The sequence below is a fragment of the Bombus affinis genome, chromosome 9, assembly GCF_024516045.1.
Source record: "Bombus affinis isolate iyBomAffi1 chromosome 9, iyBomAffi1.2, whole genome shotgun sequence".
Taxonomy (NCBI): Eukaryota; Metazoa; Arthropoda; class Insecta; order Hymenoptera; family Apidae; genus Bombus; species Bombus affinis.
In genome coordinates this window covers 12054548-12080859 of record NC_066352.1, presented here as the reverse complement: position 1 = coordinate 12080859, position 26312 = coordinate 12054548, and the positions used below count along the sequence as shown (strand labels likewise).

The 26312-nt window shown below is 37.3% G+C and overlaps 1 long non-coding RNA gene across 2 annotated transcripts in view; it reads right to left on the bottom strand.

Moving 5' to 3' along the window:
* Positions 1-2200: 2200 nt before the first annotated feature.
* The window catches only part of LOC126920233 (uncharacterized), a 37459-nt gene continuing 13347 nt past the window's right edge, over positions 2201-26312 (bottom strand). The window contains exons 2-6 of one of the 2 annotated variants that reach the window (XR_007711913.1): positions 26091-26301; positions 25485-25519; positions 15567-25393; positions 6781-8608; positions 2201-3160 (exon numbers count right to left, since the gene is read on the bottom strand). This is a non-coding gene — a long non-coding RNA (uncharacterized LOC126920233). Of the gene's footprint in view, positions 8609-15566; positions 25394-25484; positions 25520-26090; positions 26302-26312 lie in introns of both variants that reach the window. The other variant, XR_007711912.1, reaches the window with a different exon arrangement.

Genomic DNA, 26312 nt, shown 5'->3' with positions numbered 1-26312 from the left:
TCGTACTGATATACGATCTACGGAAATCTTAAGTAACCAATTTAAGCGACTAATTTCAAAAGTCATTTAGATAATTCTCGATAAGAACCACCGTTTAAATTTCACCTAAATAATTAGCTCGGTAATCTTAATCGTTGACCACTTTCTAACAACGATACAGCCATAAACCTTTCAGCTACTAATCATTCGTAATCCTGGTAATCAAACTTAATCCTTGCTTTGTTAAATTCTCTTTTAATGGGAAATCCTGTACTCGCGATATTCCGCGAACACTAAATAAACCGACGCGTTCTTAAAATTATTCTATGACGAAAGGAATAACTAATTTCGCCCGCGAAACGAAGAAGTGGAGGTAAAATAAAAGAGAAGGGAGTCCATGTAACACATAATGTAGCCTTGTTCCTATGGTAAAGTTTCAACTCGCGTCACTAACACACATCTTAAAAAACGATGTTAACACTAGAACTACCGATAGTTAACACGAAGCTATTTCTACCAAAACCAGCCAAAATGGCTTGTTTTTAAAAAATACGTAATAATAGATACTTTTATATTTATTGATTTATTACTTTCTTACAGAAGGAATTCAATGTTACGTAGTACATTTTCGGTATTATTAATCCATCTAGGATCCCTAAACGAGGGTTGACACGTTTGTAAAATTATAGGACCAGTCATTTTGACTGCTGTGGTGTTGCTAGTGTTAGTATCTAGCGATCCAGCGATCGATTCGAAATTTTCCCGATAGCTGATATCGTCATATCGAATGATACGCGGTAAAAATTTGAAAAACGCGTGGCAAGTTGTAGAAAACGAGGAAACTGGTTAATTGGGATCGATAAACAGATTGAGGGACCCTTCTACGCTTCGACAAGTACCAATCATTTTGACTGGTATTGGTATATATAGCCTTGCTACAAAATTATTTTGAGTTCGAATACATAAAAAGCAAAATAAAATTCATTATATTATTCTTTTAGTTATCGTTGTTAAAGTCATGACATCATTGCGGAAAAAATATAACACAAAGTAGAAATTTTAAAATAAAATTGCAAAACCAGTCAATTTGTCCGGTGTGATAATTCTAGTGTTAATCGTTAATCTAATTTTAATCGTGTAAATGATAATAACGTTAGCACGCTCTGATACTAAATAAAATTAATGGCTAATGAAAATAAACGAAGGAATTGTCTGGCCAAGATTGTCCTATTTTCAACGATTTTGCTAGAAAAAGAAAATGATTTCTTTCGATTCTGTAAACCGATGCATCTCCTTAAGGAACAGTAGAAGAAAACCCTTCGGCAGGGCATAGGAAATTCGGCAACTGGCCAATTTTCCAAATCCGGAACGATGACTAAGAGGTCGAGGCAAGCTCGGCCAATCGCGCCTCCGCTCAATTTTAGCACCGCCAATCGGCCGCCACCTGGTTCGAGAATCGCCACCCCGAGTGTCAACAACAACCACCTTCTCTTTTTCTCTTGTTCACCTTGTTACCTCGTGTCCTTCTTTCTCTTTGCTGATCGCCAGCCAGACCTCGGTCCGCATTTTGCCATCCATGTACCTACTCGCCTCTATCGCTTGTTTACGGATCACTCGATCGTGCATCGAGGCAATCGTCGCAGAGATCTTTCTCGCGATCCACTGGCCATCAAGAGGTTACGCAATCTGGTTGACCTTTGAAGATCAACCGGACGAAGCGGAGGATACACAAAGACGCGTATCGAAGGTGTTCGACGAAGGATTGTTCGGTTAGTTTCCTTTCTTCCCCTTCCTTTTTCATTCTTTTTCTCTTCGATTTTGCATTACACCTTCGTCCTGTTGCACACAGCGTCTCGGTATTATCAGCGTGGAATTCGGTACTGTCAGTGAATATCTCAGTTACATCTGGACAAAATTGTGTCAAGATAAAGTGGATCGACGACAACGAATATCGCAATTCGTAGGACTGTCGTATTTTTCAGCGTTCAAGTTCAACCTCGTCAATATTTGCTCTTTTTCTGTGTGAAACTCTATGCCTTTTAATACATCGATCAATAGGTTTTCCATTCTTTGGAAAGCAACAGTGAGATACTTTCGCGTTTGCTTCGATTTAAAGAGCGCGTTGAATTTAATTTTGCAGAAGTTGACGTACGAAAGGAAAGGGAGGACGCAGAACGGTACAATGAAATTGAAAAAAAAAAAAAAAAAAAAACAGCGCACCATTGTACAATTTACGTTTTATAGGTTTTGTACATGGCTTTAACAATCTCGTATCTATTTCTGCCTGTCCTTTTGATTTATCCACTATTTTTATACCGTAACGTAGCGCGAGGTATTCGAGCGTTTCACAAAAGCCACGGAACAGCCGGGACAAAAGAGCTGGAAGGCCTCTCCATACAAATTAAACAACGTTTAGTTTTATTATCACGGAAACGGTTCATTGTGGTCACGAGTCGATGAGCAGCACCGCCGTTTCTTTCTTTCTTCATCGCCGATCTCCTCCCTCCTCGTCTCCTCGTTCTCTCTTCTCTTCTTTTTTCCATTTTATGTCTTCTCTCCTGTCTCTTCCTCCGCGCCGCTGCTATTCCCGGACGGCGGAGGATAACGAATCTCCTGTAAAAATTCCCTCGCCCCTGCAAGATAAATGGATCCTGCTTTCGAAATTACAATATGAATCGTGGCCACTTCTATCTTTTGTTTTTCTCTTTTCTTCTTCGGCTTCCTTTTTTTTTCTCTCCATCTTCCGTGGAAGGACTCGAGAGGGCGAAGAGGCGGCAAGAGGTGGGAGGGACGATTTGTTTCTGGCCTCTTAAGCACCGGCCCTTACCTATTCATAGCTCGTACCAAGACGTTCGTTAGGTGAATGAATAAATTTCAGAAGCTGCCAGGAAATAAACGACCGGAGCATGTGTTGCGCTGGAGACACCGCGAGTTGAGACTTTCCATAGAAAACGCTCGATTCCACGAACTCGCCGTGTCGTCGGATAAACAATGCTTTTAAAAAACAGTTTTCCAATGGCTGGCTATTTTCCACGACCGAAATTATATCGCAGTTGGCTGAGAGGAAGTTGGTTCGTTTTGAGGTTCGCTGTCTTATACCGACGCAAAGCGCACGTGCAGTGGACAAAAGGACAATAATCCTTGTTCGATTTTGATTTTATTGTTCGACGATATCATCGGTCTGTAATTAAGCGATACGAATGTATTTGGTTGTCCGGAAAGTATCTTTCTGTTACAGACACGTGTTTTACAACGACGTATCTTTATACAAACACGAAACCTAATCTGTCGAACGTTGTGATCTTTAGTTTGAGAGAACAAAATGGATCATACGTAATTCGATAAAACAATATAAAATGGAAAATATTGTGTTTTTATTATTTCTTTATAAAACGAAAGAAACTTTTCGGACGACCTAATGTATAATCGGTGTGCAAAAAATCGATAGAGGATCAATGAGAGACGTTTGTACATCGAAATCGAATCGCTTGAAAATTAGCTCGCTCGTTCGCTGTAATTGGAATTCTTGTTCGTCAATTTTTGCCAAATAGCGCTTTTTACTCCTTAGAAGTACGAAGAACTCGAGCAAAGATACGTATAATTTTAGACGTAGATGTTTCTCTCTGTTTTATTTGAACTAAAAAAAAAAACGAATCAAACCATCGTGTAACTTTGATTGTTCCGTGTCAAGAAGGTATCACACTACGTCGTTGTATAATCTTTTTCTTCCACAAACCGCTACGCCGGATCTTACGATTTTTTTTAGCGAGATCCACTCGTAATCGCGACTCGATTCAACAGTGAATTTCTGATCGCACTCGTTCTTCTTTTTTTTTTTTTTATTTATCTGGTAAACTATTTACAATCAATTCTCATTGAGAATTATAAGTAAATCGCACTCGTTCTGAGAGAATTTTAAATATCACGCGAGAACTCCGTTCTTTGCTTAAATGTACGGATGATGACGAATGACTTCAGCGTGACACTTACGAGAAGTTAGAAGATCGTTTACTCGAACATCGCCGTGTACGGTTACATTAAAAATATTCGAAATATTTCAACCGAGGCAGGAACTAAGGAAAATGCTAACAAAGATTTGATAAGCAAACTCTTCTTATATCAAGTTTCGGGGAAACTGCGCGTTATGTACATTTTTTTATCCTTGTCCCGAATCCTCGCTCAAACACCGCACTCTGCACCCATGTAATTTTTCGCAACAATTAAAAATGCAAATAATATTAATATTATACTCTGTCCGAAATGATCAAGAACTGTACGCGTTAAGAAACAACGAGATCGTACGCGTTAAGAAACAAACAATTCTTTTGTTAGGTGGTCAGAAAAGTTCCTTTCGTTTTATAAGGGAATACTGGATGCACAAGATTTTTCGTTTTATATTATTTTATTATTACATTCAGCTAGAATCAAATATACGATAATCATTTATTATTCACGTTATAGTACGACGCCAGAATAATTTACTTGTGATTCTCAATAAGAATTGATTGTAAACTACTTCCAAATAAAAAAAAAAAAGAAACTATTATTTTATCGAATTACCCATGATCCATTTTGTTCTATCAAGATAAAGATCGCAACGTTTAACAGATTAGGTTTCGTGTTTGTATAAAGACGTGTCTGTAAAAGAAAGACACTTACCGGACAACTTAATATATTGATTTAAAACGAAACTTTCATGAGAGGAAGGAAGAAAAAGAGAGAAAGAGAGAAGAGTGTAAAAGCCACGAAACAGAGAGGCAACAGTCTGAACATTCGACAACGACGACGACTAAGTGTCTTCGATTACGGCATGCACGGCCCTTAAAGTTAAACGTTTTTACACTGGTCTCGTTGCTTCGAGAGTATCTTTCGGTGAAGGAGGATAAAGAAAGAAAGAGAGAGAAGATAGGCGGGCCGCGTAAATATTTAGGCTGTCCAGGCAGCAATGTTTTATTTCCACGATTCCCTCGGCAAATAAACCGATTTCGACGACGGATCGACGAACGAGATCGGAACATCTGTTCGTCACACGGCTATTTCAAGAGATTCTATTCGATCGTATTCGTAGCAAATAGATCCAGTTTCCGTGATAAGCGATGTTAAGAATTTGGAATTTGATGTTTCCATTTGGTGCGGCCCATGTAACGGCTAAGAGGTCGGTTTAGATACAAATATTTTTAGAACGATTGGCGGAAAAACTAAACGCCAATCACGGCCCTGATATTGATTTTTAAAGAAGTAAAAATACAGAGATAAAAAAGGTATTTAAAACGTCGATTATCCATTGTATTCATATGCCTCGATATTTCAACATCTTCGATATTTGTTATATATATTTAAGAAGATTGTTCACCCTGTAAACTAACCTTTTACACAATATATGTTTACAGGAAATATCTTGAAATATCCCCATACATTTCCAAATTATTTACCAAATGTCTAGCTACACAAATTGTAAAGTACAAATTAAATAATAGAAAAAGAATTCCAAACTGTTTCCAAATTATTTACCAAATGTCCAGCCGGACAGATTGTAAAGGACAAATTAAATAATAAACAAAAGAATTCTAAATTGTTTCCAAATTATTTACCAAATGTCCAGCTGGATAGATTGTAAAATACAAATTAAATAATAGAAAAAAAATTCCAAATTGTTTCCAAATTATTTACCAAATGTCGAACTGAACAAATTGTAAAATACAAATTAAATAATAGAAAAAGAATTCCAAACTGTTTCCAAATTATTTACCAAATGTCCAGCCGGACAGATTGTAAAGGACAAATTAAATAATAAACAAAAGAATTCTAAATTGTTTCCAAATTATTTACCAAATGTCCAGCTGGATAGATTGTAAAATACAAATTAAATAATAGAAAAAAAATTCCAAATTGTTTCCAAATTATTTACCAAATGTCGAACTGAACAAATTGTAAAATACAAATTAAATAATAGAAAAAGAATTCCAAACTGTTTCCAAATTATTTACCAAATGTCCAGCCGGACAGATTGTAAAGGACAAATTAAATAATAAACAAAAGAATTCTAAATTGTTTCCAAATTATTTACCAAATGTCCAGCTGGATAGATTGTAAAATACAAATTAAATAATAGAAAAAAAATTCCAAATTGTTTCCAAATTATTTACCAAATGTCGAACTGAACAAATTGTAAAATACAAATTAAATAATAGAAAAAGAATTCCAAACTGTTTCCAAATTATTTACCAAATGTCCAGCCGGACAGATTGTAAAGGACAAATTAAATAATAAACAAAAGAATTCTAAATTGTTTCCAAATTATTTACCAAATGTCCAGCTGGATAGATTGTAAAATACAAATTAAATAATAGAAAAAAATTTCCAAATTGTTTCCAAATTATTTACCAAATGTCGAACTGAACAAATTGTAAAATACAAATTAAATAATAGAAAAAAAATTCCAAATTGTTTCCAAATGCTACCAATATGGTCGTGACAGTCCTGTTTCGTTACGATAATAATGAAACTTCAATTTACCTACATAAAACGCACTATATATACATAAATGCTTTCTGTAGTAAGTGTTCAAATACTGAGCGATAGCACCGGGTTGAATTCAGCGTGTAAAGATATACGTTGCATCGAACACTACAATTACCAGACAGATAGGCTATCTGTCCGAGAAAGGACATCCGTATATTGCTGGAAAAGGGAATCATTGAAATGTAAACGTTCGTGCTCCAGTACGTGTACGGCATTCTCTTCGAATTAACCAACGGACAACAAAGACAGAGGTGAAAGAATGACCGATTTTATCTTTACCGGCAGCAGCTGATCGAACTGTTTCTATTAATCTTGAACACCTGGGTTTGCGGTGGGTGCGTACAGTAACCTTCTCTCCTCGTGGCCCTCGTTATTCCTGCCTTTTACGAACGAACGACCGCAACGATGCTTTTGGAAACTAGTTTTACTCGCAATTTGTAACTGATTTTATTCTTAAATTCGCGGAGAATTCTATTGGAAATCAATATAGTCGTTTTTACAAATATTTCGAGAACGTCAAAGGGGATTAAGATCTGTTTGAGAGGCGCTGAGATTTCCAAAAAGCTCGCAGCGTGGAAATAATTTCTCTGTAGAAAGACACGTAACAACAAGGTCGAAATGTTCCAATATTCTAATAACGAAAATTGAACCATCACTGAATCGTATAAATTTCCTTATTCCTCTCAACGAACATCGAAGTTTGTCTAACGGTACTATCTCAGACGATAAAACAATTTCTCGATCGCGTATCAACGAATCGTACGGTAGAACTCGAAGGCAAAATAATTATCGTGTCATCATCGATAGCGATTACTTCCGTTCTTCATTTGCTTCTACTCTTCGTTATCGTTTGCTTCGAATAAATGAACGTTAACGGCGAGTTCGCACTTTGATCGATGACAAAACACGCGAAATGTCTATGCAGAATGGAGGAAGTGAGTCAGTGGCAAGCTGCGGATGGGCAGAAATATGCAGAGTCGAGGAGATTCGAGGCAAAATCGCGGCTTGGTGTCACGGTCACCACCAGGAGAAAATTAACACCGCCGCACGTGTTCGTGACTCCGTTTCGTTTCCTTCGCCATCCTCACGTGCACTTTTCGTAAACTACCGTTCGCCTGCTTTAGCCGGTCAAGGGGAACTGCTCGGTTCCTTTTTTTTTTTTTTATTTGGAAGTAGTTTACAATCAATTCTCATTGAGAATTATAAGTAGATTGTTACTATAACGTGAATAACGTGAATTCTAGCTGAATCTAATGTTTAAATCTAGAGGCTAATGTCTTTTTAGCCTGCGGATCTGATCCGTCGTGTCAAATAATTGGGTAATTTATGGCTTTTGTTAATTCTTGTGTTATATTTATTACTGAATTTGGATATTTCAGCTCGATTCCTGCGAAGCAAAAATTCCTCTCTTTTCTATCGTCTACCGCATAAATCGTCAACTTGCTTCTGTATATTTCCATTGTCGAAGGAAACAGTTTCTTTTTTTCTTAAACAATTGGTCCCTTCCGTTCGACAAACGTCCTTTGTCGATCGTTGAGCTTCTCAGAAGCGAATCTTGTTTCTATCAATTATTGGTCCCAAAGATGCGTGCGATAGTTTTAGTCTTTTTCTCAAGCGTTCATATATATAATTACTTTCGGTCGACATAATTTCCCAGGTTTTCCTCCAACCGCTTGGTTCATACTGTTCTATTTGAAACGTCAACTTTATGATGCATCGGTGACGATAGATCATAGCCAGAACTCACGAAATAATAGCGAGCACGAATTATTAACGTTAACTTGAAGCGGGAAGTTCGTGCGCACGCGGCGCACTCTCCAGATCTCACACCGACAGATCATCGTTCATTCAGGTCGATGCAGCGCGTTTTAGTCGGACAGCAGTTTCGCAATGTCGCTGAGATACGAAAATGTGCGAATGTGATTCTTTCGCGGCGCGAAACTTGACAGAAATTCGAATACGAAAGGGGGAAATATTTCGAATTAATTAATTTGTTAATTCGCGATGCATATATTACGTATGGATAGAGGAAAATTGTAAAAGGGGACCTACGACTTTTACGTTCGTTCGATAATTTCTTCCAAAGATGTTTCTTCCAAAGATGTTTCTGCAAGGAAAACAAAATACGTTGAAACTTAAAATTAGTTTTGCCGAAAACATATACACGCGAGAATTGTGCCAGTTTTCTTCGACCAAACGTTGTCGCTATATTCGATAAGTTAAGATAAGGAAAAAATGTCGTACAGACGTATGTCGCTGGAAGCATTGTTAAAGGAAAAAATTTACAGGACGAAAAAAGATCGTATGAAATGCAGACAGAAGTTATCGTAATACTTCTACGACTCTAACTACGACATGAAATTGAATTTATTACTCTTTGAAGTTCTCATTTATTATTGGCAAAGTCGAAGTCGTAAAATTATTACGATATCGTCTGACTCCTATTGAATTTAAATATTCCCGATCTATTGACATTCCGCATCGTAGTAACGCACGTTCGTTGTCGCTCTTCCCATATATCGTTTTTCTTTTCTTTTTTTTTTTTATTTTTCTTTGTTATAATTCCAACAATGCTTCCACTGATACACGTTTATTTGACCTTTTTTTTTTTTTCTTATCTCGACCTATAGTATCTGTCTAATTAGTTGATAACTTTTGTCAATGTAATAGCATTGATAACGATAGTATTGTAACGTAAGCGCGAGAGGATTCACGTGTCATTAGTGGATTTGTTTATTCGTAGATGCGATAATAATTACAGACGAATATCGTTATGCCGCTTTTACTATTATCCACAATTATTCCGTGACTATTCAAGATGAACAATGTGTTCCGTGTTCCATGTGGCCAACCGGATAAGTTGCGAAAAATCGAGGCTCGTTACGCAAACGTACGCAATGATCGCGTTGCGCAATCTCGGCGGCACGAGAGAAAGAGAATCACCGCGAAACGACAACGCATCAATTACCCCGAGCAAAACGACGATCATCGTGGTTGCGATCATTCACGGTTTAATCGGCGTTATTTCATGTCTATTTTCACGATTGTAGGTACTTAGGCGAGGTCCGCTGACATCATTGCGAATTGAACGTTCACCACTCGCGGCTTTCTTTCGATCGATCGCCGATATCGAGTACAATCGCGCATTTAGAAGATACTTTCGTTGCTCCGATCATTTTTCCAAGCCAGAGTGAAAATTCCACGCGAAATATATCGACATTTGCGAGAGCGAAACAGATTATGGCGCAATTTTTCGACGAAATTTCAAACAAGGTATCCTGATTTTACAAACTTTTTAGCTAAAGTTATGAGACAATTTATAACGAAAATTACTTATTCACAGACTATCTACAAAGTCTCTAAAACGCAAGTCGAATAGGCAATAATACTTCAAACCAGTCTAGTCGCAATAATATCGCTTTTGATCTTTGATATTTTATTAATTTGTTTACTAGCATTCGTATCCTATTGCTAAACATCTTGTAGTTTCTACGTATTTTCAAATTTGTTTCCAACTTTGCAAATGTAATGATAATCCAGTCTCATTGAAGTACTAATGACATTTCGCGATGTTTCGTAAAACACGCATAATTTATTCGTAAAAAGCTCCTGTAAGTGTTCGAATATTTTTACCTACGCCTGTATAAACAGTAAACATATTTATCTTCCTATTTGCAGAATCAAATAGGACATTTATAGACTAGCTACAGAGTCTCTAAGACACAAAAGGCAATGATATTTCAAACCAGTCCAGTCGCAATAATATCGCTTTTGATCTTTGATTTTTCCTTGATTTATACACTTTACTAGCATTCGTATGCTGGTGCTTCGCATCTTGCAGTTTCTGCGTATTTTCAAATTAGTTTCCAACTTCGCCAATGTCGAGTCTCGTTAAAGCATTAGGTTGTCGGAAAAGTTTCTGTCGTTTTATAAGGAAATAATAGACTCACAATGTTTTTTGTTTTATATTAGTTTATTGAATTATGCAGGGGCATAATAATGGAAATAGAACGAAATGCATCATAATTCAATAAAATAATATAAAACAGAAATTGTCGTTCATCTATTATCGCCTTATCAAACGAAAGAAACTTTTCGGACAACTTAATACTAATGACATTTCGCGATGTTTCGTAAAACACGCATAGTTTATTCGTAAAAAGCTCCTGCAAGTGTTCGAATATTTTCACTTGCGCCTGTATAAACAGTAAGTATATTTATCTTCCTATTTGAAGAATCAAACACAATGTATAACAATGTGTAATATCGTCCAGTGTATGAATGTAACAAAGCGTAATAGCAACTTGCCTAACACCGAACCAATTCACTGCGATGTTAACCCGCTTGCGTAACCCAGATGAGATGGAAACTACAAGTTGCATTCATGTGTATCGCTCGGTAAACACGATTCTCGTAATTGGCAACAAACGCCTATCACAGCTGAGAAAAACAAGATTCTAAAACGTGATTTAGCTACTCAATAAGATAAATCACAGACGAATAGTTTATGGTATCGGGCACGTAAAAAATTCTGCGTTTCAATGATCCGTTTTTAATTAGCACGGTTTATCGCGCGAATTTACCTCAGAAACTAGTCGAACTGATTCAGCCTTGGAATTTTCTTCCAATCTTGAGGAAAGAAACCTTCGTGGGAATTCTATCGTTCCAATTACAGTCGATAAATTTAATTAACTTAACCGACCGAAGGTCGAGCAACGAGAACCACTTGCAAATGTGGAAGCTCGAAAATTTAAAAGTCCGAATACAATTAGCAATTAAAGAGCTTGGAGATTTGAGTATTTGGAAAATTTTGATATTTGAAAATTTCAAGATCTATTCGTCCGTGATTTAATATTTAGTAATTTCCAATATTTGCAAATTTGCGGCTATGGAAGTTTAAAGTTCTAAAAATCTGAAAACTGGAGAATTGGAAATTTTAGAGAAATTTAATATTAGTGGAAATACGATATTTGAGACTGTATAGAAAATTTATTTCTCAAACACCGACGATTTTATTTTTCACAGCTGTTGTTATTTTTTCTCTATTCTTTCAATCTTCCACTAATTTTATATATTCCATAATATGTCCCATATAATTCTATAATAGATCTAATCGAATTTAAATCGAACAGTTAGAATTCTCGCGTGTAAAAGTTAGGAGAAACCTGCACTTGACGATAAAGTCTTCGTTACAGACTTTAAATCCTAAAATAAATGTAGCTAAGAAAGAAAACAGACAGCTACCAAATAGCAAAATAAATTTACTTCCTCGAGTAAAAACGTTTATTAGAATGGAAGATAGTTTGGCAACGAGTTAATAGCTTAATAAGAAAGATAATGGTAAGTAACGTAATTACGTTGCAACTATAGCGTAAGTATGTTCTAAATGCATATCGAAGGCAAAGAGAATGTTTTGTTTTTTTATTTGGAAGAATTTTACGATCGACTCTCGTTGAGAATTGTAAGTAAATTATTCTGACGTGGTACTATAACGTGAATAATAAATGATTATCTTATCTTTGGTTTTAGCTGAATCTAATGTTTAAATCTAAAGGGTAATATCTTTTCAGCCTGCGGATTTTATCCATCGTATCAATTAATTGAGTAACTAGTGGGTTTTGATGATTGTTAATTCACATGTTATATCTGTTACTGAATTTGGATATTTCTTCTTTCACTGTAGGTATCTCAAGGTCGCGATGTATTGTTTCGTTGGTAACATGCCAAAGTGCAGCTTTTAAGGATCTTAGAGTTTTTGATTGGAATCGTTGAAGAATTTCTATGTTGGAATTACTCGCTGTTCCCCATAGCTGGATCCTATAAGTGCAGACAGGTTTTAATATGGCTTTATACAGCGTTATTTTACTCTGCACGCTTAAGTTGGAACGTCTGCCAATGAGCCGGTAGAATTTTCTTAGTTTTAATTTAAGTTTCTTGCATTTATCTACGATGCGTCCCAGGAGAATGTAAATCGCAAGTCGTTTTAAACTACGAGACGCGGATGGTACGAATAAATAACAATATTAAAAGAAAAGCGATGAAACGGTGTCAAACGTCGATCGACGCGTACGTGATCTTGATCCTGGAGATGTCGATCTTTATCTTGAAACGATCGTGGATGAGTCAATCGACTGGAATGCTTAAGATCGACTGGCAAGTGAACGCTTTGGTCGACCGTCGAGCGATTTGCATCGGATCCGCCCAGATCTCGCCACGAACTTCGAAGATTTCGTATCGCTTACGATCGGTGTCGGCATGATCTAACGACGAATGACTCCTCGTGCAAGGTGCATCGAGTGGCTTACACAAACGCGTGAAAAATAGAGGAATAGCAGCGAAACCTTGTAACTGAAATTAAAATAGGAATCTTGCGGTATAATTCCTTGAAAATACGGTGACGAATGATGGATGAGGAGAATTTAGGAATGACGGAATTGGAGTAAAGGTTTGAAAATGTGGCGAGGTTGATGCAGTGAGATTAATCCTTCGCGATGTCACGTGACTCAGAAGTCCCGCAAACTATGTTTTTTTTATTATTATTTAATTTATACTTTGCAATTTGTCAAGCTGGGCATTTGGTAAATTTTCCTAACTTAATCGCTGAATAACATGTGCATGGCTACATGCACAGCAGGGTACCATCTTCGAGTTTGGCTATTTTATTTCTTTAATGAGGTCAGTGAGATGTTTTCTTTTTAGTGTTCTTTCTATGAGAGACGTAAACTATGTGTATAACTATATTTGAAGAATTTGTACTTTACAATTTGTCAAGCTGAACATAAATTTTCCTAACTTAATCGCTGAATAACATGTGCATAGCTACATGCACAGCAGGGTACCATCTTCGAGTTTGGCTATTTTATTTCTTTAATGAGGTCAGTGAGATGTTTTCTTTTTAGTGTTCTTTCTATGAGAGACGTAAACTATGTGTATAACTATATTTGAAGAATTTGTACTTTACAATTTGTCAAGCTGGACATAAATTTTTCTAACTTAATTGCTAAATAACATGTGCATGACTACGCCCAGCGGGGTACCATCTTCGAGTTTGGCTATTTTATTTCTTTAATGAGGTCAGTGAGGTGTTTCCTTTTTAGTCTTTTGCTGTGAGAGACGTAAACTATGTGTATAACTATATTTGAAGAATTTGTACTTTACAATTTGTCAAGCTGGACATAAATTTTCTTAACTTAATCGCTAAATAACATGTGCATGGCTACCCCCAACGAGGTACCATCTTCGAGTTTGACTATTTTATTTCTTTAATGAGGTCAGTGAGGTGTTTTCTTTTTAATATTCTTTCTATGAGAGACGTATACTATGTGTATACCTATATTTCAAGAATTTTATTTGATTGCGTTACTATAATCCTATCCAACAGTCCCATTTTGTATCCGATTATACATTCTCATAATGTTAAAAAATGTCTCGAGCTGGAGCAAATATGAGAAAATTATTGTTGGTAGACTTTCCATTCATACACATAAATTCAACAATTCGTTAAAGAATCAAATAGCGCGTTTTATTTGTCCAAGAACGAGAGCAACATCGAGATATAAATATTGGAAGATTACAGCGGAGTTGATATGTATTGTAAAATATTCCTCATAAAGGATATTTTAAACAATCTAATCGCGTGCTTTACGTTACACGAAGGAGAAGTTACTTGTATTAGTTAAATGAGGTGCGTTATGTATAAAGCGATCTGTAGCTCTTCTTGGAATTATTTTCCGCAACGTTAGTCATAAAATTGATATTAACGTCAAATACGAAGTATACAAAATAACGTGAAATTAGGAACACAAGTTTGAAACAAAATTATAGTCGTTTGGAATCAACCCAGCTGAGAAAGGATTAATGGCTGTGACAAGTGGCGGTACGAATCCACGATTAGAAATCTCGTCAGCTTCAATTTCTGAGCGGTACCTGCACGCACCTCATGCAAATTACCTGACACAATTGCATTCTCTTTCGCGTACCGATCATTTGCGAACATTCGTTCTTACTGAATCATAGATATCCTTTCTTCTTCCCTTATTCCAAAAAGAAAAACGCCAGATAACGATCGTGGTTGGATCTAGAAGACATAGATCGTATAACTGACTCATAAAATACGATATTAATCGTGCGAAGATAGAAGATAATAGAGACTATTTTTCCCATATTTAATTCTTTCAATTAATTTCAATTAATTTCCGAGAAGCGAAGAAAAATGAAAAAGCAAGTTGCAGTAATTTATTATAGGATCTAATTATCAGTTGATAGATTAAATTAATAGATCTAGTCACACGCGGTATAAATATGTATTCGTTAGTTAGCATAGGCGATATGTCGTGATATAGTTAATAGAAAATGCCTGTTTTATATTCAACCAACAATAGGAAGTGAATATGTAATGGGATAATTAAGACGTAAAAAGTGATATGAAATAATAGTGGCGAAAACAAATCGAAGAAACAAAATATTTTGTAATTCCTAAGGAAACCGACAGACGCGTTATCCATCTAGAAAATCAGCTCCTCCTACCAGTTCCAATCTGCAAAATAACTCCTCTCAAATTTAATTTATCGTTCTCGTCTTCGTAAGTTACGAAACGAGGAAAATCATTCTTCGCAATATCGAAAAATAATCCATTTTCCACGAAAAATTTCTAAGTTTGTAGCTTCGTGAAAAAAAAAAAGGAAAAAAATAAAAGATACCTTTTAACGTCCCGAGCTCTTAAGAGCTCTCGTTTTGACGATAAGGCGCGACTTTTAAAAGAGAAAGAGACTGGCCTGGAATGGTTAAAAGTCGGGAAAAGTCACTAAACCGCATAATTCAGCAAAAAGTACAAGCGAGCAGTTCGCTACGACGGAAAGAAACTGTATATGGCAAAAAGGGAAGAACAAAGTTTCAACAGATAAACAACGACGTATCTCCACGCTAATTGTGGGTTAAGTAGAAAACAAACGACGACAAAGTATTGCGCAATATCGAATGCATAATGCGCGTGCTGAAACGTGCAAAGACCGTGAAAACGAATCGCCGATGCAACCGTGGTTACCAGCTATATTAATTATACATACGTTTATAGGCGAGCAACTCGGAAGAGCAGAAGCGTGGTAGTGCAACGAGTAAACGCGTCATCGTCGTCGATCCTCCTCCGGTTCTCCATCCGGCTGGCGCCTTCGGCCGAGTCCGCATGTAAATTAATAAACGACCGATCTCGACCACCGAGAGACGAGAAGAGAAGGAGAGAGAGAGAGAGAGAGAGAGAGAGAGAGAATCGTCGTTGATCGCTGCTGTCCTTGGCACGTTTTCTTTTAAGGACCGGCCACGTTCAAGCTGAAAAGTACCGTTCTTCCACGAAATCGCGATCGTGTTTCGTTGCGCGATTCGTTCTTAATTCGCTCTCGTTGCCGGATGTTTTCTAAATCGAGATTTTTTATTTGTCGTTTCTCAAGAGGATCTTGCTCGTTTCTATCCTCATAATTATTCAACCAGCTTCTTTTATTCTTTTTTATTTTTCCTTCTATCTGCCGGTTGTTTGCCTCGTATGTTCGTAAGGTTGTTCTTATCGTGTTAGGATTTTTGTATTTCTACGTTTAACGGTTTATGTAAGGAGAAAGGTTTGGTTTTAACGTTTTAACGGCTTACGTAAGGAGAAAGAGCGAGTTTTCAGTGTTTTAGAAGCGCGGAATTTATCCTGCAAAGGCAATAAAATTTGCAGTATTTTCGAAATAGAAATCGAGAGGATCGAGAAGGAACTGGAGAATCGAATGATTCGTTTTGGAAATGTTATTTCTAGCTAAGATTTGTTCGTTTTAATCCGTGTTACATATCGTGCATTATACTTTCGAATAATAATGTTATATGTAAATAATAATTTGAAATAAAGTACAATAACGTTGACTATCGACGATACCAATCAACAGGGTTGATATTTCCAAATGAAATGTTTGAGGTTATCCGATAGTTTGCGCGCCAATGTTTTTAGACTCGATACTAAGTCCGAGACTGAACTTTGTTCCAGCCAAGATCTTTTCTTGCCTCCGCGGTTTACTATTTCATAAACAGGACGTTCTCTTAAAATGTTATCGTTGTAATGCAAATTCTTCTTCCTTCTATTAACATTTTTGGAAAGAAAAGAACTGCCGTCCGAGAATAAATGTTTGCTGGCGTTTTAAGAAGGAAAACGTCCGGTGGAAGTCAAGGTGAAACGCAGAAGAAAAAATATGCAAATGAAGAAATTGTCGAGGAAGATGAGCCGACTAGCTCCAAGCAGAAAAATTGCTTTTTATTCTATTTTATTGCCATCAGTTCTCATTTATTTACATTTAAACGTTTAGAACAAATAAAATATTCAAATTCTTCCTAAACTAACCAAACAGCATCGCCATAACAATTTCCAATGCGGCGACAGAGTTTCATAGCTGAATTATTTCGTACTTACGTTCTCTCCACCCAGCGAAACACCACTTCTATCAAAATACATACCTCGAGCGATCAATTCCATAAAAAATAACGTCCTCTTTATTCCATGCCATAAAACGACGCTGGAATTGGAGATGGGAAGCCATCCCAAGCCATCGAACACGACAGGGACATTTCGAAGAACGATATAACAATAGCACGAGACGATAATTCTCGTAATTCGCTAGAAAATTCCAACGTCAAGAAAATTTGCTCGCAGAAGAAGCAATTGGGCGCGAGTATCGACTCGATATGAGAGCCACTGTTCGGCTGACAGGATGTGGGAGGCGAATGTCAAGGCTAAACACTCGTGGAAACCCTTGCCCCTCGATTCCCTTAGTCCACCTCTCATCCGATTCTGTTTGTACTCCGATTTTCGCCTTCTTTTTAACTGTCCTCCACCTCCGTCTCTTTTTCTCTTTTCGCTACATCCACGGAGCTACAGAAAATAATTTACGAAAGAGCAGACCGTTGTTACGCTCCTGCGGGCTGCCCGCGACAGGCCTGTTCGTTTCGTGAAAGAATTCATAAGACTCATGCGTGCCGTGACATTCTCTCTCTCTCTCTCTCTCTCTCTCTCTCTCTCTCTCGGTTAACCCTGCCTCCAATTCTACCTTATTTCCTCGAGATTTATCGTTATCGCGTGCGAACATCGCGATCGTAGATCGTACGACTGAGCGCCAATTACGAGGTGCCAGGCTTACGCCTATGTATTCTTTGTTGAAACGTTGCTCGTTGTGCTTCCAGGGAACTAGGTAACGTTCAGGATGTTTGAACGTTGAAGAGCGCGTTTTCGAGGTTGTTCAATTGTTTCCAGGATTTATCGCGCCAGTTTTTCTTCTGGTTAAGCTTTAAATTAGGTGCCCGCTGAGAAGCAGCTACGAGTTACGTTGATGTTGCACGTTGCTCCAACAAGCGGGAGAAGAGCGTCGGAACGTTGAAACTTAATTATATCGAGTGCTTAATCTTGACGGAAGAAAGAAACGTTTTGGTTCGTTTAATTCTTTGTTAAAATTACCAAAAAATCGCGATAAAGGAATACGTCCGAGTAAATAGAACTTTTGGCACGAATGGTACGAAACAGGAGAGACGATAAGCTCTTGACTCGATAGAGAGTCGTTGGTTCTCGTTCGTCCAATTTTTCTCCGTGTTTCTTCTGGTTTCCGTTGCCAGTAAGAAAAGTCACCGCGCCTGTTACTTGCTTTTACTCGAAACGGTAAAGATAAGAGAAATGTAAGGGACACGCAGCAACCATTGTTTCGTAGATTCTATTCCTCTCGTCAACGTTACGCGTCTACGTGATTTATTTATAAGCTCGAAAACATTGTCTCGCTCTTCACGAGAAACTTATTCGAGCCGTGCTACTTTTACGATAATTTTTGACCGGTAAATTCCACAAATACTAATTTCAAGGCTCGTCAGATCGTTACGAAACTGAAAGTTATGCTGTAAGATATTATAAAATACGCGCGTATAGGAAATGTTATAAAACAGCGTGGTAAAATCGGTGCGCTCTGACACAAAGTTCTAGGAAAAAGTTGGACCAACAGGATGATATTAAAAATTGCCCAAGGGGAATACCACGGTTAATAACCCATCCAATCAAACTTTCGCGACGATATAAAAGAACCGGGAAGAATTCCAAAGTTTTAAAGAAGAACGCCGCGATTACAAAGTGAAAACGAAAGGCAATAATTACCAGAGCCGCAACGAGGGTCCGCGGCAATTATAGTCTCTCGGATAATGGGTCGTCATGGAAACCCTCTTGGATAGTAGGCAACTTTCTCGATGCATTTCTCTCCCCTTATCGTTCGTCGTTGAGACCATTGTCGTGGTCGGTGTTGGAAATTGCTCTAATAAACTTAGCCGCACTTACATGCCCCTAACGGTACTCGTGAAAGAGAAACTGATGCCAGAAGAGAGGAGAAGAATGGTATAGAGGGGAGAAAACGGGAGATTTATCTTGACTAAGAAATCTCACGGTTGCCCGTTGCGTGATTGTCCTCCATTTCTTTCCACGAATCGACCGATAGCCTCGTTAATTGCTCGTCCTTATCCTGATCAATTATTTACCCTAACCGGGCAACGATATTTATCGCGAGCCTAAGAAGAGCAGGCACCGCCCTTCTGCCAAAGATATATCGAGATTGTGGTTTTTCTCGTTAGGCAAGATGCAAAGTATTAGGCTCGTGTAAATTTACGGAAGATCAGGTAGACCCCCGTAATCGTTGGGAAATTGTAGGAACCTTTACGAATTGCTATGTCGACTGAAATTTTACGGTATAAGGAGCCCGCATACTTGACGTTACGATACTGACTTCATCAATGATTCTTTTATCTTTCATATTTTTCAAATACAGAATTATCACAAAAGAAGATCGTCTAACGCAATGGAAGTTACTTTGAAGAATCGAATTATTCGGTTGGAGAATAGTATTACTTTGTCACGCGCCAGCGAAAAATCTCAATTTGTAATTTGAGAGATCAACGAGAACGTTAGTAACAGTTTGACGAATTAATTAGTATTAATTGGATGTAATTAGTAATTATATATCGATTAACGAATGTCCAGGTCACACCACGTGAAAGTCGACGCGCGTCCTAACCATCCAGCCTCGTTTTACGCTCGTTTCAACTCATTTCAAAGAAATCCTTCTTTTTGTGTACGAATTTTGAAGGAGCGAATTTTTAAAAGAAACTAACAAACCTGTTGTTTTACGATGTTCTTTTTAATGGCTTATTTAAAATAACGAGCAGTAGCAGCAACAGTTTACCCGTTTCAGCCTATTAGCCTAGAAATTGGACTTGGTTCCATGGATTGCAACATATACATTATCTTTACGCCACAGTGAGTAGCATAATTAATACGTGGTTCGGAGGTTTCCTGCGAAATAATTACAAGCCTAAATTGAAACTATGCTTTGGTAGTTTCGACAAACGCACATCGTAAAGATCGTTCCACGGATTGTTCCATTTCTCGCCAAACGAAGATCACAAAATTATGGAATCCGTACTGCGCTGACTAATCCTTTCACATGTCCAGGCTTGATAGGTTTCTGCGTAACTTGGCTCGATAGTATCTGTCAGCACTCGTAATCATCCTGTATGAATAATGCTTACGCAATAAATCCAAGTAACAGGGAAAAGGAAAAAAAAATATAAAAGCGTAAAATCACGGATACACGGTATACAAAAGTTGATTGAAGTTACGCAACGCTCTGTAAGCTCTTCCTGCTTCGAAGAAAGTGAAACGGATGCCGCCCACGTGGCGCGACGAGGCCATAGGAATCGCCTGCTGTCGAAACGGCACACGGCTAACGGCCACAGGCCGCACAATTTAATAGGACATCGTCCTGTCCTCGGTTGTAAATTCCAGCGAGGGATCCACGTTGGGCACGGCCAGATATTAAATTACGTTTAATAACATTCAGAAGTTGTAAGGCCGCCACGGGAGAATAGGGTGAAAGCGATTATCCTTTGTCAGGGGAGTCTGCCCCCGCACTATGTTAATTGCACTGGCATAAGCACGTACAGACGTACGTACAACTCGTTTGAACTCGTGTTAGTGAGCTTGAGTGCACGTGGATGCACGATCCTTTCGTTAATTAAGAGCGCCACTTCGTTGACGTGCCATTTCTGACGAACGTTTTTTAGAGTGCAGCGCACGACTCGCAATTTGCGCTGTGTTCGATCGGCGATGAAATTGTGCGATGAAATCGATCGAAGATCACAGGGGAAAGACGCGATAAGACACATTTCGTTGTTTTTCGTTTAGCAGCAATTTCAAAATGCTAAATGTTATCAACGAATCACATATCGGCAAAACTGTCTTTTTGTTAAACATTATGGGAATCTTTGGGAAGATATTTACGTTCAAAGAATATTGATTTTTTACAGTATCTTTTATTACATCTTGGATATTATTAGATACCTTAAGAGAAAATTACACGGTAGTTTGATGAAAATGTTTGATAGTTGTGTGTCCGCTTTTTTGTAGTTAGAAAATCCTTCTTGCGTACGTGTGCGAAAGTAGATTGGAATTGATCAATTTTATACGCTGACCGGGAAATTATTAATATTTGCTATAAACAGACTGTATAGTGTAATAATTAATAATAAATACAATGGTAGGTATGAAAATGATAAATACCTGGAATTAACGTGCTCCATAATTCTACCGTCCGCCTGTATCTTTACTCAACAGCTTCGAAAGATTCGTTTCGTCATTAGTTAGGAAATAAGTATCATTTACCTCTTCAGCCATAAATCCTTCTAAACGAGATGCTACAGCTACAGCGTAACGACGATTTAACGATTAGGTAGACTTCACAAAAGGCTACAAATTTTGCTATACGATCGTAATTTCCATGTAATCGTTATCCATTTATCGATCGAACAAACTTACAATTTTTACTTATTTCCACGAAAAGATTTGGAAATTTCGAAATTTCACGCGTATGAATATCTTGCTCCGCGATACAGACGTTGTAGATTTTTATCCATCGAACATTTGTGGTAATAAACGACTAATATTTAACATTTAATACTTAATGTTCAACGTTTAAATATTTAACATTTAATATGTTCGTTCCAACTACGAAATTTAGCTTATTATCGCCAATTAATTCTCCAAAACTCGGCGATTACAAAATTGTCGATCACAGTCCTCGATTTCGTAACTTCTGTTAATTGGCTCTCCTTTCCAACTTCTTCCTTTCTCCGAACGCTTAACCCTTTGCACTCCGAGTTTTATTTCAATTTTGTTACCACCAGTTCCCAACGCTTTTAAGTGTTTTATTTGAAATTTACTTTAACTAAAAGGTAAGACGATTTAAACAAATAAAGGAAGACAGAAATTCACTTAAATACCAGTTTTATCCACACTGTTGTTGTATTTTCTAATTTTTAAGCGTATGGTACATCTTGAAACAATTCCAGGATGCAATCCTGCTTTCCTTTCGCACGTTTCACAAAAAAAGGTGCGACTGAAAGAATGTCGAATGGGACTCGACAAAGGAGCTCCTGAGATAAAAGTCACACTCGACGTAGCAGTGCAAAGGGTTAAATAATCGTCACTCGTATTCGTGATTTACCGAATGTCCAGTTGGACAAATTGCAAAGTACAAATTAAATAATTAAAAAAAAAAAAAGAAATTCCAATTCGTTCTTTTCCTCGCACCACTCGATCTTCCTCCGGTCTTACATTTCGTCCGTAAACATAAAAATGCACAAGATTTAAGAAGCGAAAGGCAGGCCCTCGAAGGTTCGTTCACACGAGTGACGACCGAAAACAATGATAAGAACGCGAACGATCTGGGCTAATCGGCGCTAAACGGTTCCCTGGAAGGATCCATTAAGGGGAACGCTGGACGACCGATCGCTTTAGTGGTTAATGCAACGCTTTCTTGCATTCAGCCGGATTAAGGCCACATCTGCGTAACTTTTAACCAGGTGACCAACGCTGATGAGGGTTAAGTACCCTTCAGGAAGGTCCATTAAGCCGGGTTTTCAGTTTCCACGGTAGCAGCGTTGCTCTCTTGCGGTTCGCCGTCACGGCAATCGCAGTTATATACGGTGTCGTAAAAACAAAATTTAATCTTGATTTTTTTCCCCTACGGACTTGATGGCATAATTATCATGCCAGGCAATATTTCAACATTCTCGATATCTTCGTATCACGGCGGACGATATTTTGGAAATCTTCGAGCGAATGAGAGAACACGTGTTTATTAATATTTAACACCAAATAGAAATGCAATTTTGATAATTCTCTGTGTCTATAATGTTCGTGTTAGCTATCATTAACGTCGTAGAAATATCCGCAGAGGAAGAAATTCGAAATTAGGTCGTCCGGAAAGTTTCTTTCGTTTTATAAGGAAATAATGGACGCGCGACATTTTTCGTTTTATACTATTTCGTTATATTTCTTATTTTTTACATTATATTTCTATCGAATTACGTATGATCCATTTTGTTCTATCAAAATAAAGATCACAACGCATCGTTGTAAAAGACGGGTCTGTAAAAGAAACACACTTTTCGGACAATCTAATATAAATAATTATACGCAAATTTACATAGCACTCTTCGTTCTTCGTATTCTCGATCGTTTTTTACCACTACGTATATACATACCGCTTCTCCGATCGACGTTTTCCTACTAAATGCTGTTCTAAAAAAAATTTTTTTTTATTTGGAGGTAGCTTACAATCGATTCTCATTGAGAATTCTAAGTAAATTATTCTGGCATGGTACTATAACGCGAATAATAAATGATTACCGTATGTTCGATTCTGGCTGAATGTAAATTCTAAAAACGAAGACAAAACCGTTCTGTTATTCTTATTACAATACTAATATATACTCTTTATTATTCTGTTTCGTTTTTTATTAGCCATGATCGATAATTATTTTGAAGACTCTTGTATACACACGAATATTCAAATACGCCTACCATATTGACCGTTCAAAAGAGAGTGCCACGGCTGAAATGGTAAGAGCTTTGAGAGCGAGTAGGTTAAAGTGTTAATGCCGTATGATTGCCGGCGAGGCTCCGGCCCGACGGGGAATAAGTAGCTTTCCTGCGTTAAACCGGCCGTGTAATCTACCGGGTGGTTAAAAAACAAGCCAGTACACTCGATTTTTTTTCAACTCGGTATTTATTATTAATTTCGATGTTCGTTAAACGTTTCGTAGAGCTTGAATTCGAGTTCATGGAATTCGTCGGAACAAAGCGCTATTAACACTAGAATTGACGATAGTTGACACGAAGCTATTTCTACTAAAACCAATGAAAATGACTGATCTTTAAAAAATATATAATGATAGAATATTTTTATATTTATTGATTTATTTTTCATTTATTATTGATATATTATTGATTTATTTGATTTACTTTCTTACAAAAGGAATTCCATGTTATGTAGTAAATTTTTGGTATTATCAGGGCTGGCGCAAGGCACGTTCAGCGTGTTTTGAGAGGCTCCGCGGTCTACGAAAATTATCCAATTAAAAAACACCGATTTTGATTAACTTTCTACACAATGATGATACCATTAACAGATGCGAGACATTTTTTTAGTAGCGATGATTCAGTTTGAGGGAGTGAGGAAGTTCATGAAAGTTCAGTGTAACTCCCTAAAGTCGTCATATCCTGGAAACTACTTTAGATAAAAAAAATCCGGGCGCTTTCAGAGAAATGCACTTTTTAGAGAAATTAAATTGCATCAATAGTTTTTTGCAAAAGTCATACATGATTACAGATATTCTACTTTCATTGAATTTTTTATCCCCTTGGAAGCGAATTATGCATGCGAAAAAATATTGCTTGGATTTGTTTAAAAAGCTGCCTATAAAAAATATATAATATGTAACAGCATTTGTAAATAAATAATTCCTCGTTGTAAAATTTAAGTGTAGGATTTCAATGTGTATTTAGGACCCGCAAAATTTTTGAACCCGCAAATAGTCACGCCGGTCCTGGGTATTATTAATCCATCTGGGACCATGATCTCTGAACGACGCATTTATAAAATTGTAGAACCAGTCGTTTTGACTGCTGTGGTATTTCTAGTGTTAGCATCTAGCGATCTAGCGATCGATCCGGAATTTTCCCGATAACTGATATCATCGTATCGGATGATACGCGGTAAAAATTTGAAAAACGTGTGGCGAGTTGTAGAAAACGAGGAAACTGGTTAATTGGGGTTCGATAAACAGATTACAGGACCCTTTTACGCTTCGACAAGTACCAGTCATTTTGACTGGTATTGGCATAAGTAGCATTGATACAAAATTATCTTCAGTTCGAATACATAAAAGGCAAAATAAAATTCATTATATAATTTTCGTTTAGTTATCGTTGCAAAAGTCATTACATCATTGCGGAAAAAAATATAACACGAAGTAGGAATTTTAAAATAAGATTGTAAAACCAGTCAATTTGACTGGTATGGTAGTTTTAATGTTGAAGATCAAAATCCGAACAACCACAAATACGTGATCTTGATGTTTGTATATTCCAAAATATCTATACGTGCCATGAACACAGTTTAGCAATGTAACTCACCTCTGAGAAAAACGAAGGAACACGAAATATAAGAAATGTCCGAGCAAGGATATTATTGTATTACTCGTGTTCTCAGTTTAGAAGTTAATTCGCGCTAATAGTTTCTAAAGAAAGTGTGAAATATTTTTACAGGCGTACACGCGAAGACTTCGTGATCTCGAGTTAAATTGCGAGACGCGATTTTCACTGACACACGCTCGTGTGAGTGATACGTGCGTTGCGCGCTCGAAGGTCCTGGCTTTGCAACAAGAGGACACGTCCATCCTGTCGCGAAACGACGACAGCGATTCGCATATTTCATCTTTCCAATGTCCTTCGAGTACACCGTGTAACGTCAATTTTTCTCTCACGAATCTAACCGATCTATCTAATCTGGAAATAAGAAAGAATTGTAAAGAGCAGTTTTATCACTTGCATCGATGAAAACAGGTGAAGGTGTAATTTCTTGGAACTAAAAACACACCTGGCCATTCCTTCGCTTCCTCAAATCAGATTCAGCTACAATCAAACGTACGATAATCATTTATTATTCGTGTTATAGTACCACGCCAGAATAATTTATTTATAATTCTCAATGAGAATTGATTGTAAAATATTTCCAAATAAAAAAAAAGAATCAAACAAAGATTATCATCTAATCGCTATAACGCGTTGCTCGCTGTCTTACTCGAACCATTCACAGGCTAAACTCGATTTTTTCACACTTTTCGAAATTCTAATGTCAAAACACTCGATCGATGTTTATATAATTCTACTAATTTCCTCTACTTTTTGCCTTATCCAGTTAACCCAGTTAGCAAACGAGCGGCTCATTTTTCTCCTGAATTCCTGTTTTCCATGTGCATAAGTTGCGAATGTTACGTCAACAGCATTATTTAGATAATTGAATTGACGCAGTGTACACGTCAGTAGCAACAAAACGGACAATAATTAGTAGCAGCTTGACAAAGATTGACTACTCTAAATCTACTGCGGACTACTCTAAACGATATTTAAAAAAAACAACATCGTTATCAAACTGTATTGGCCATGTTACTGACAAATTAGAATGTTGCATCCAGAAACTTACGTCATCCGGAACTACCGCGAGTTGAGCATCATCGTACACTGTATGGTTATTTTAGCTGCTTCAACCGTATGATACTACACGCCAATAGTGCACGTACTTCCACTCGTCTTTCTTCTGTAGCTCGCTTACTTAAACTCCAGCGAATACTCTCTCATCTTGTCCGTCTCGTTCTTCTAATCTTATTAGTTAGTAATTCTTGCCACTTAACTTTCTGTTTAAATA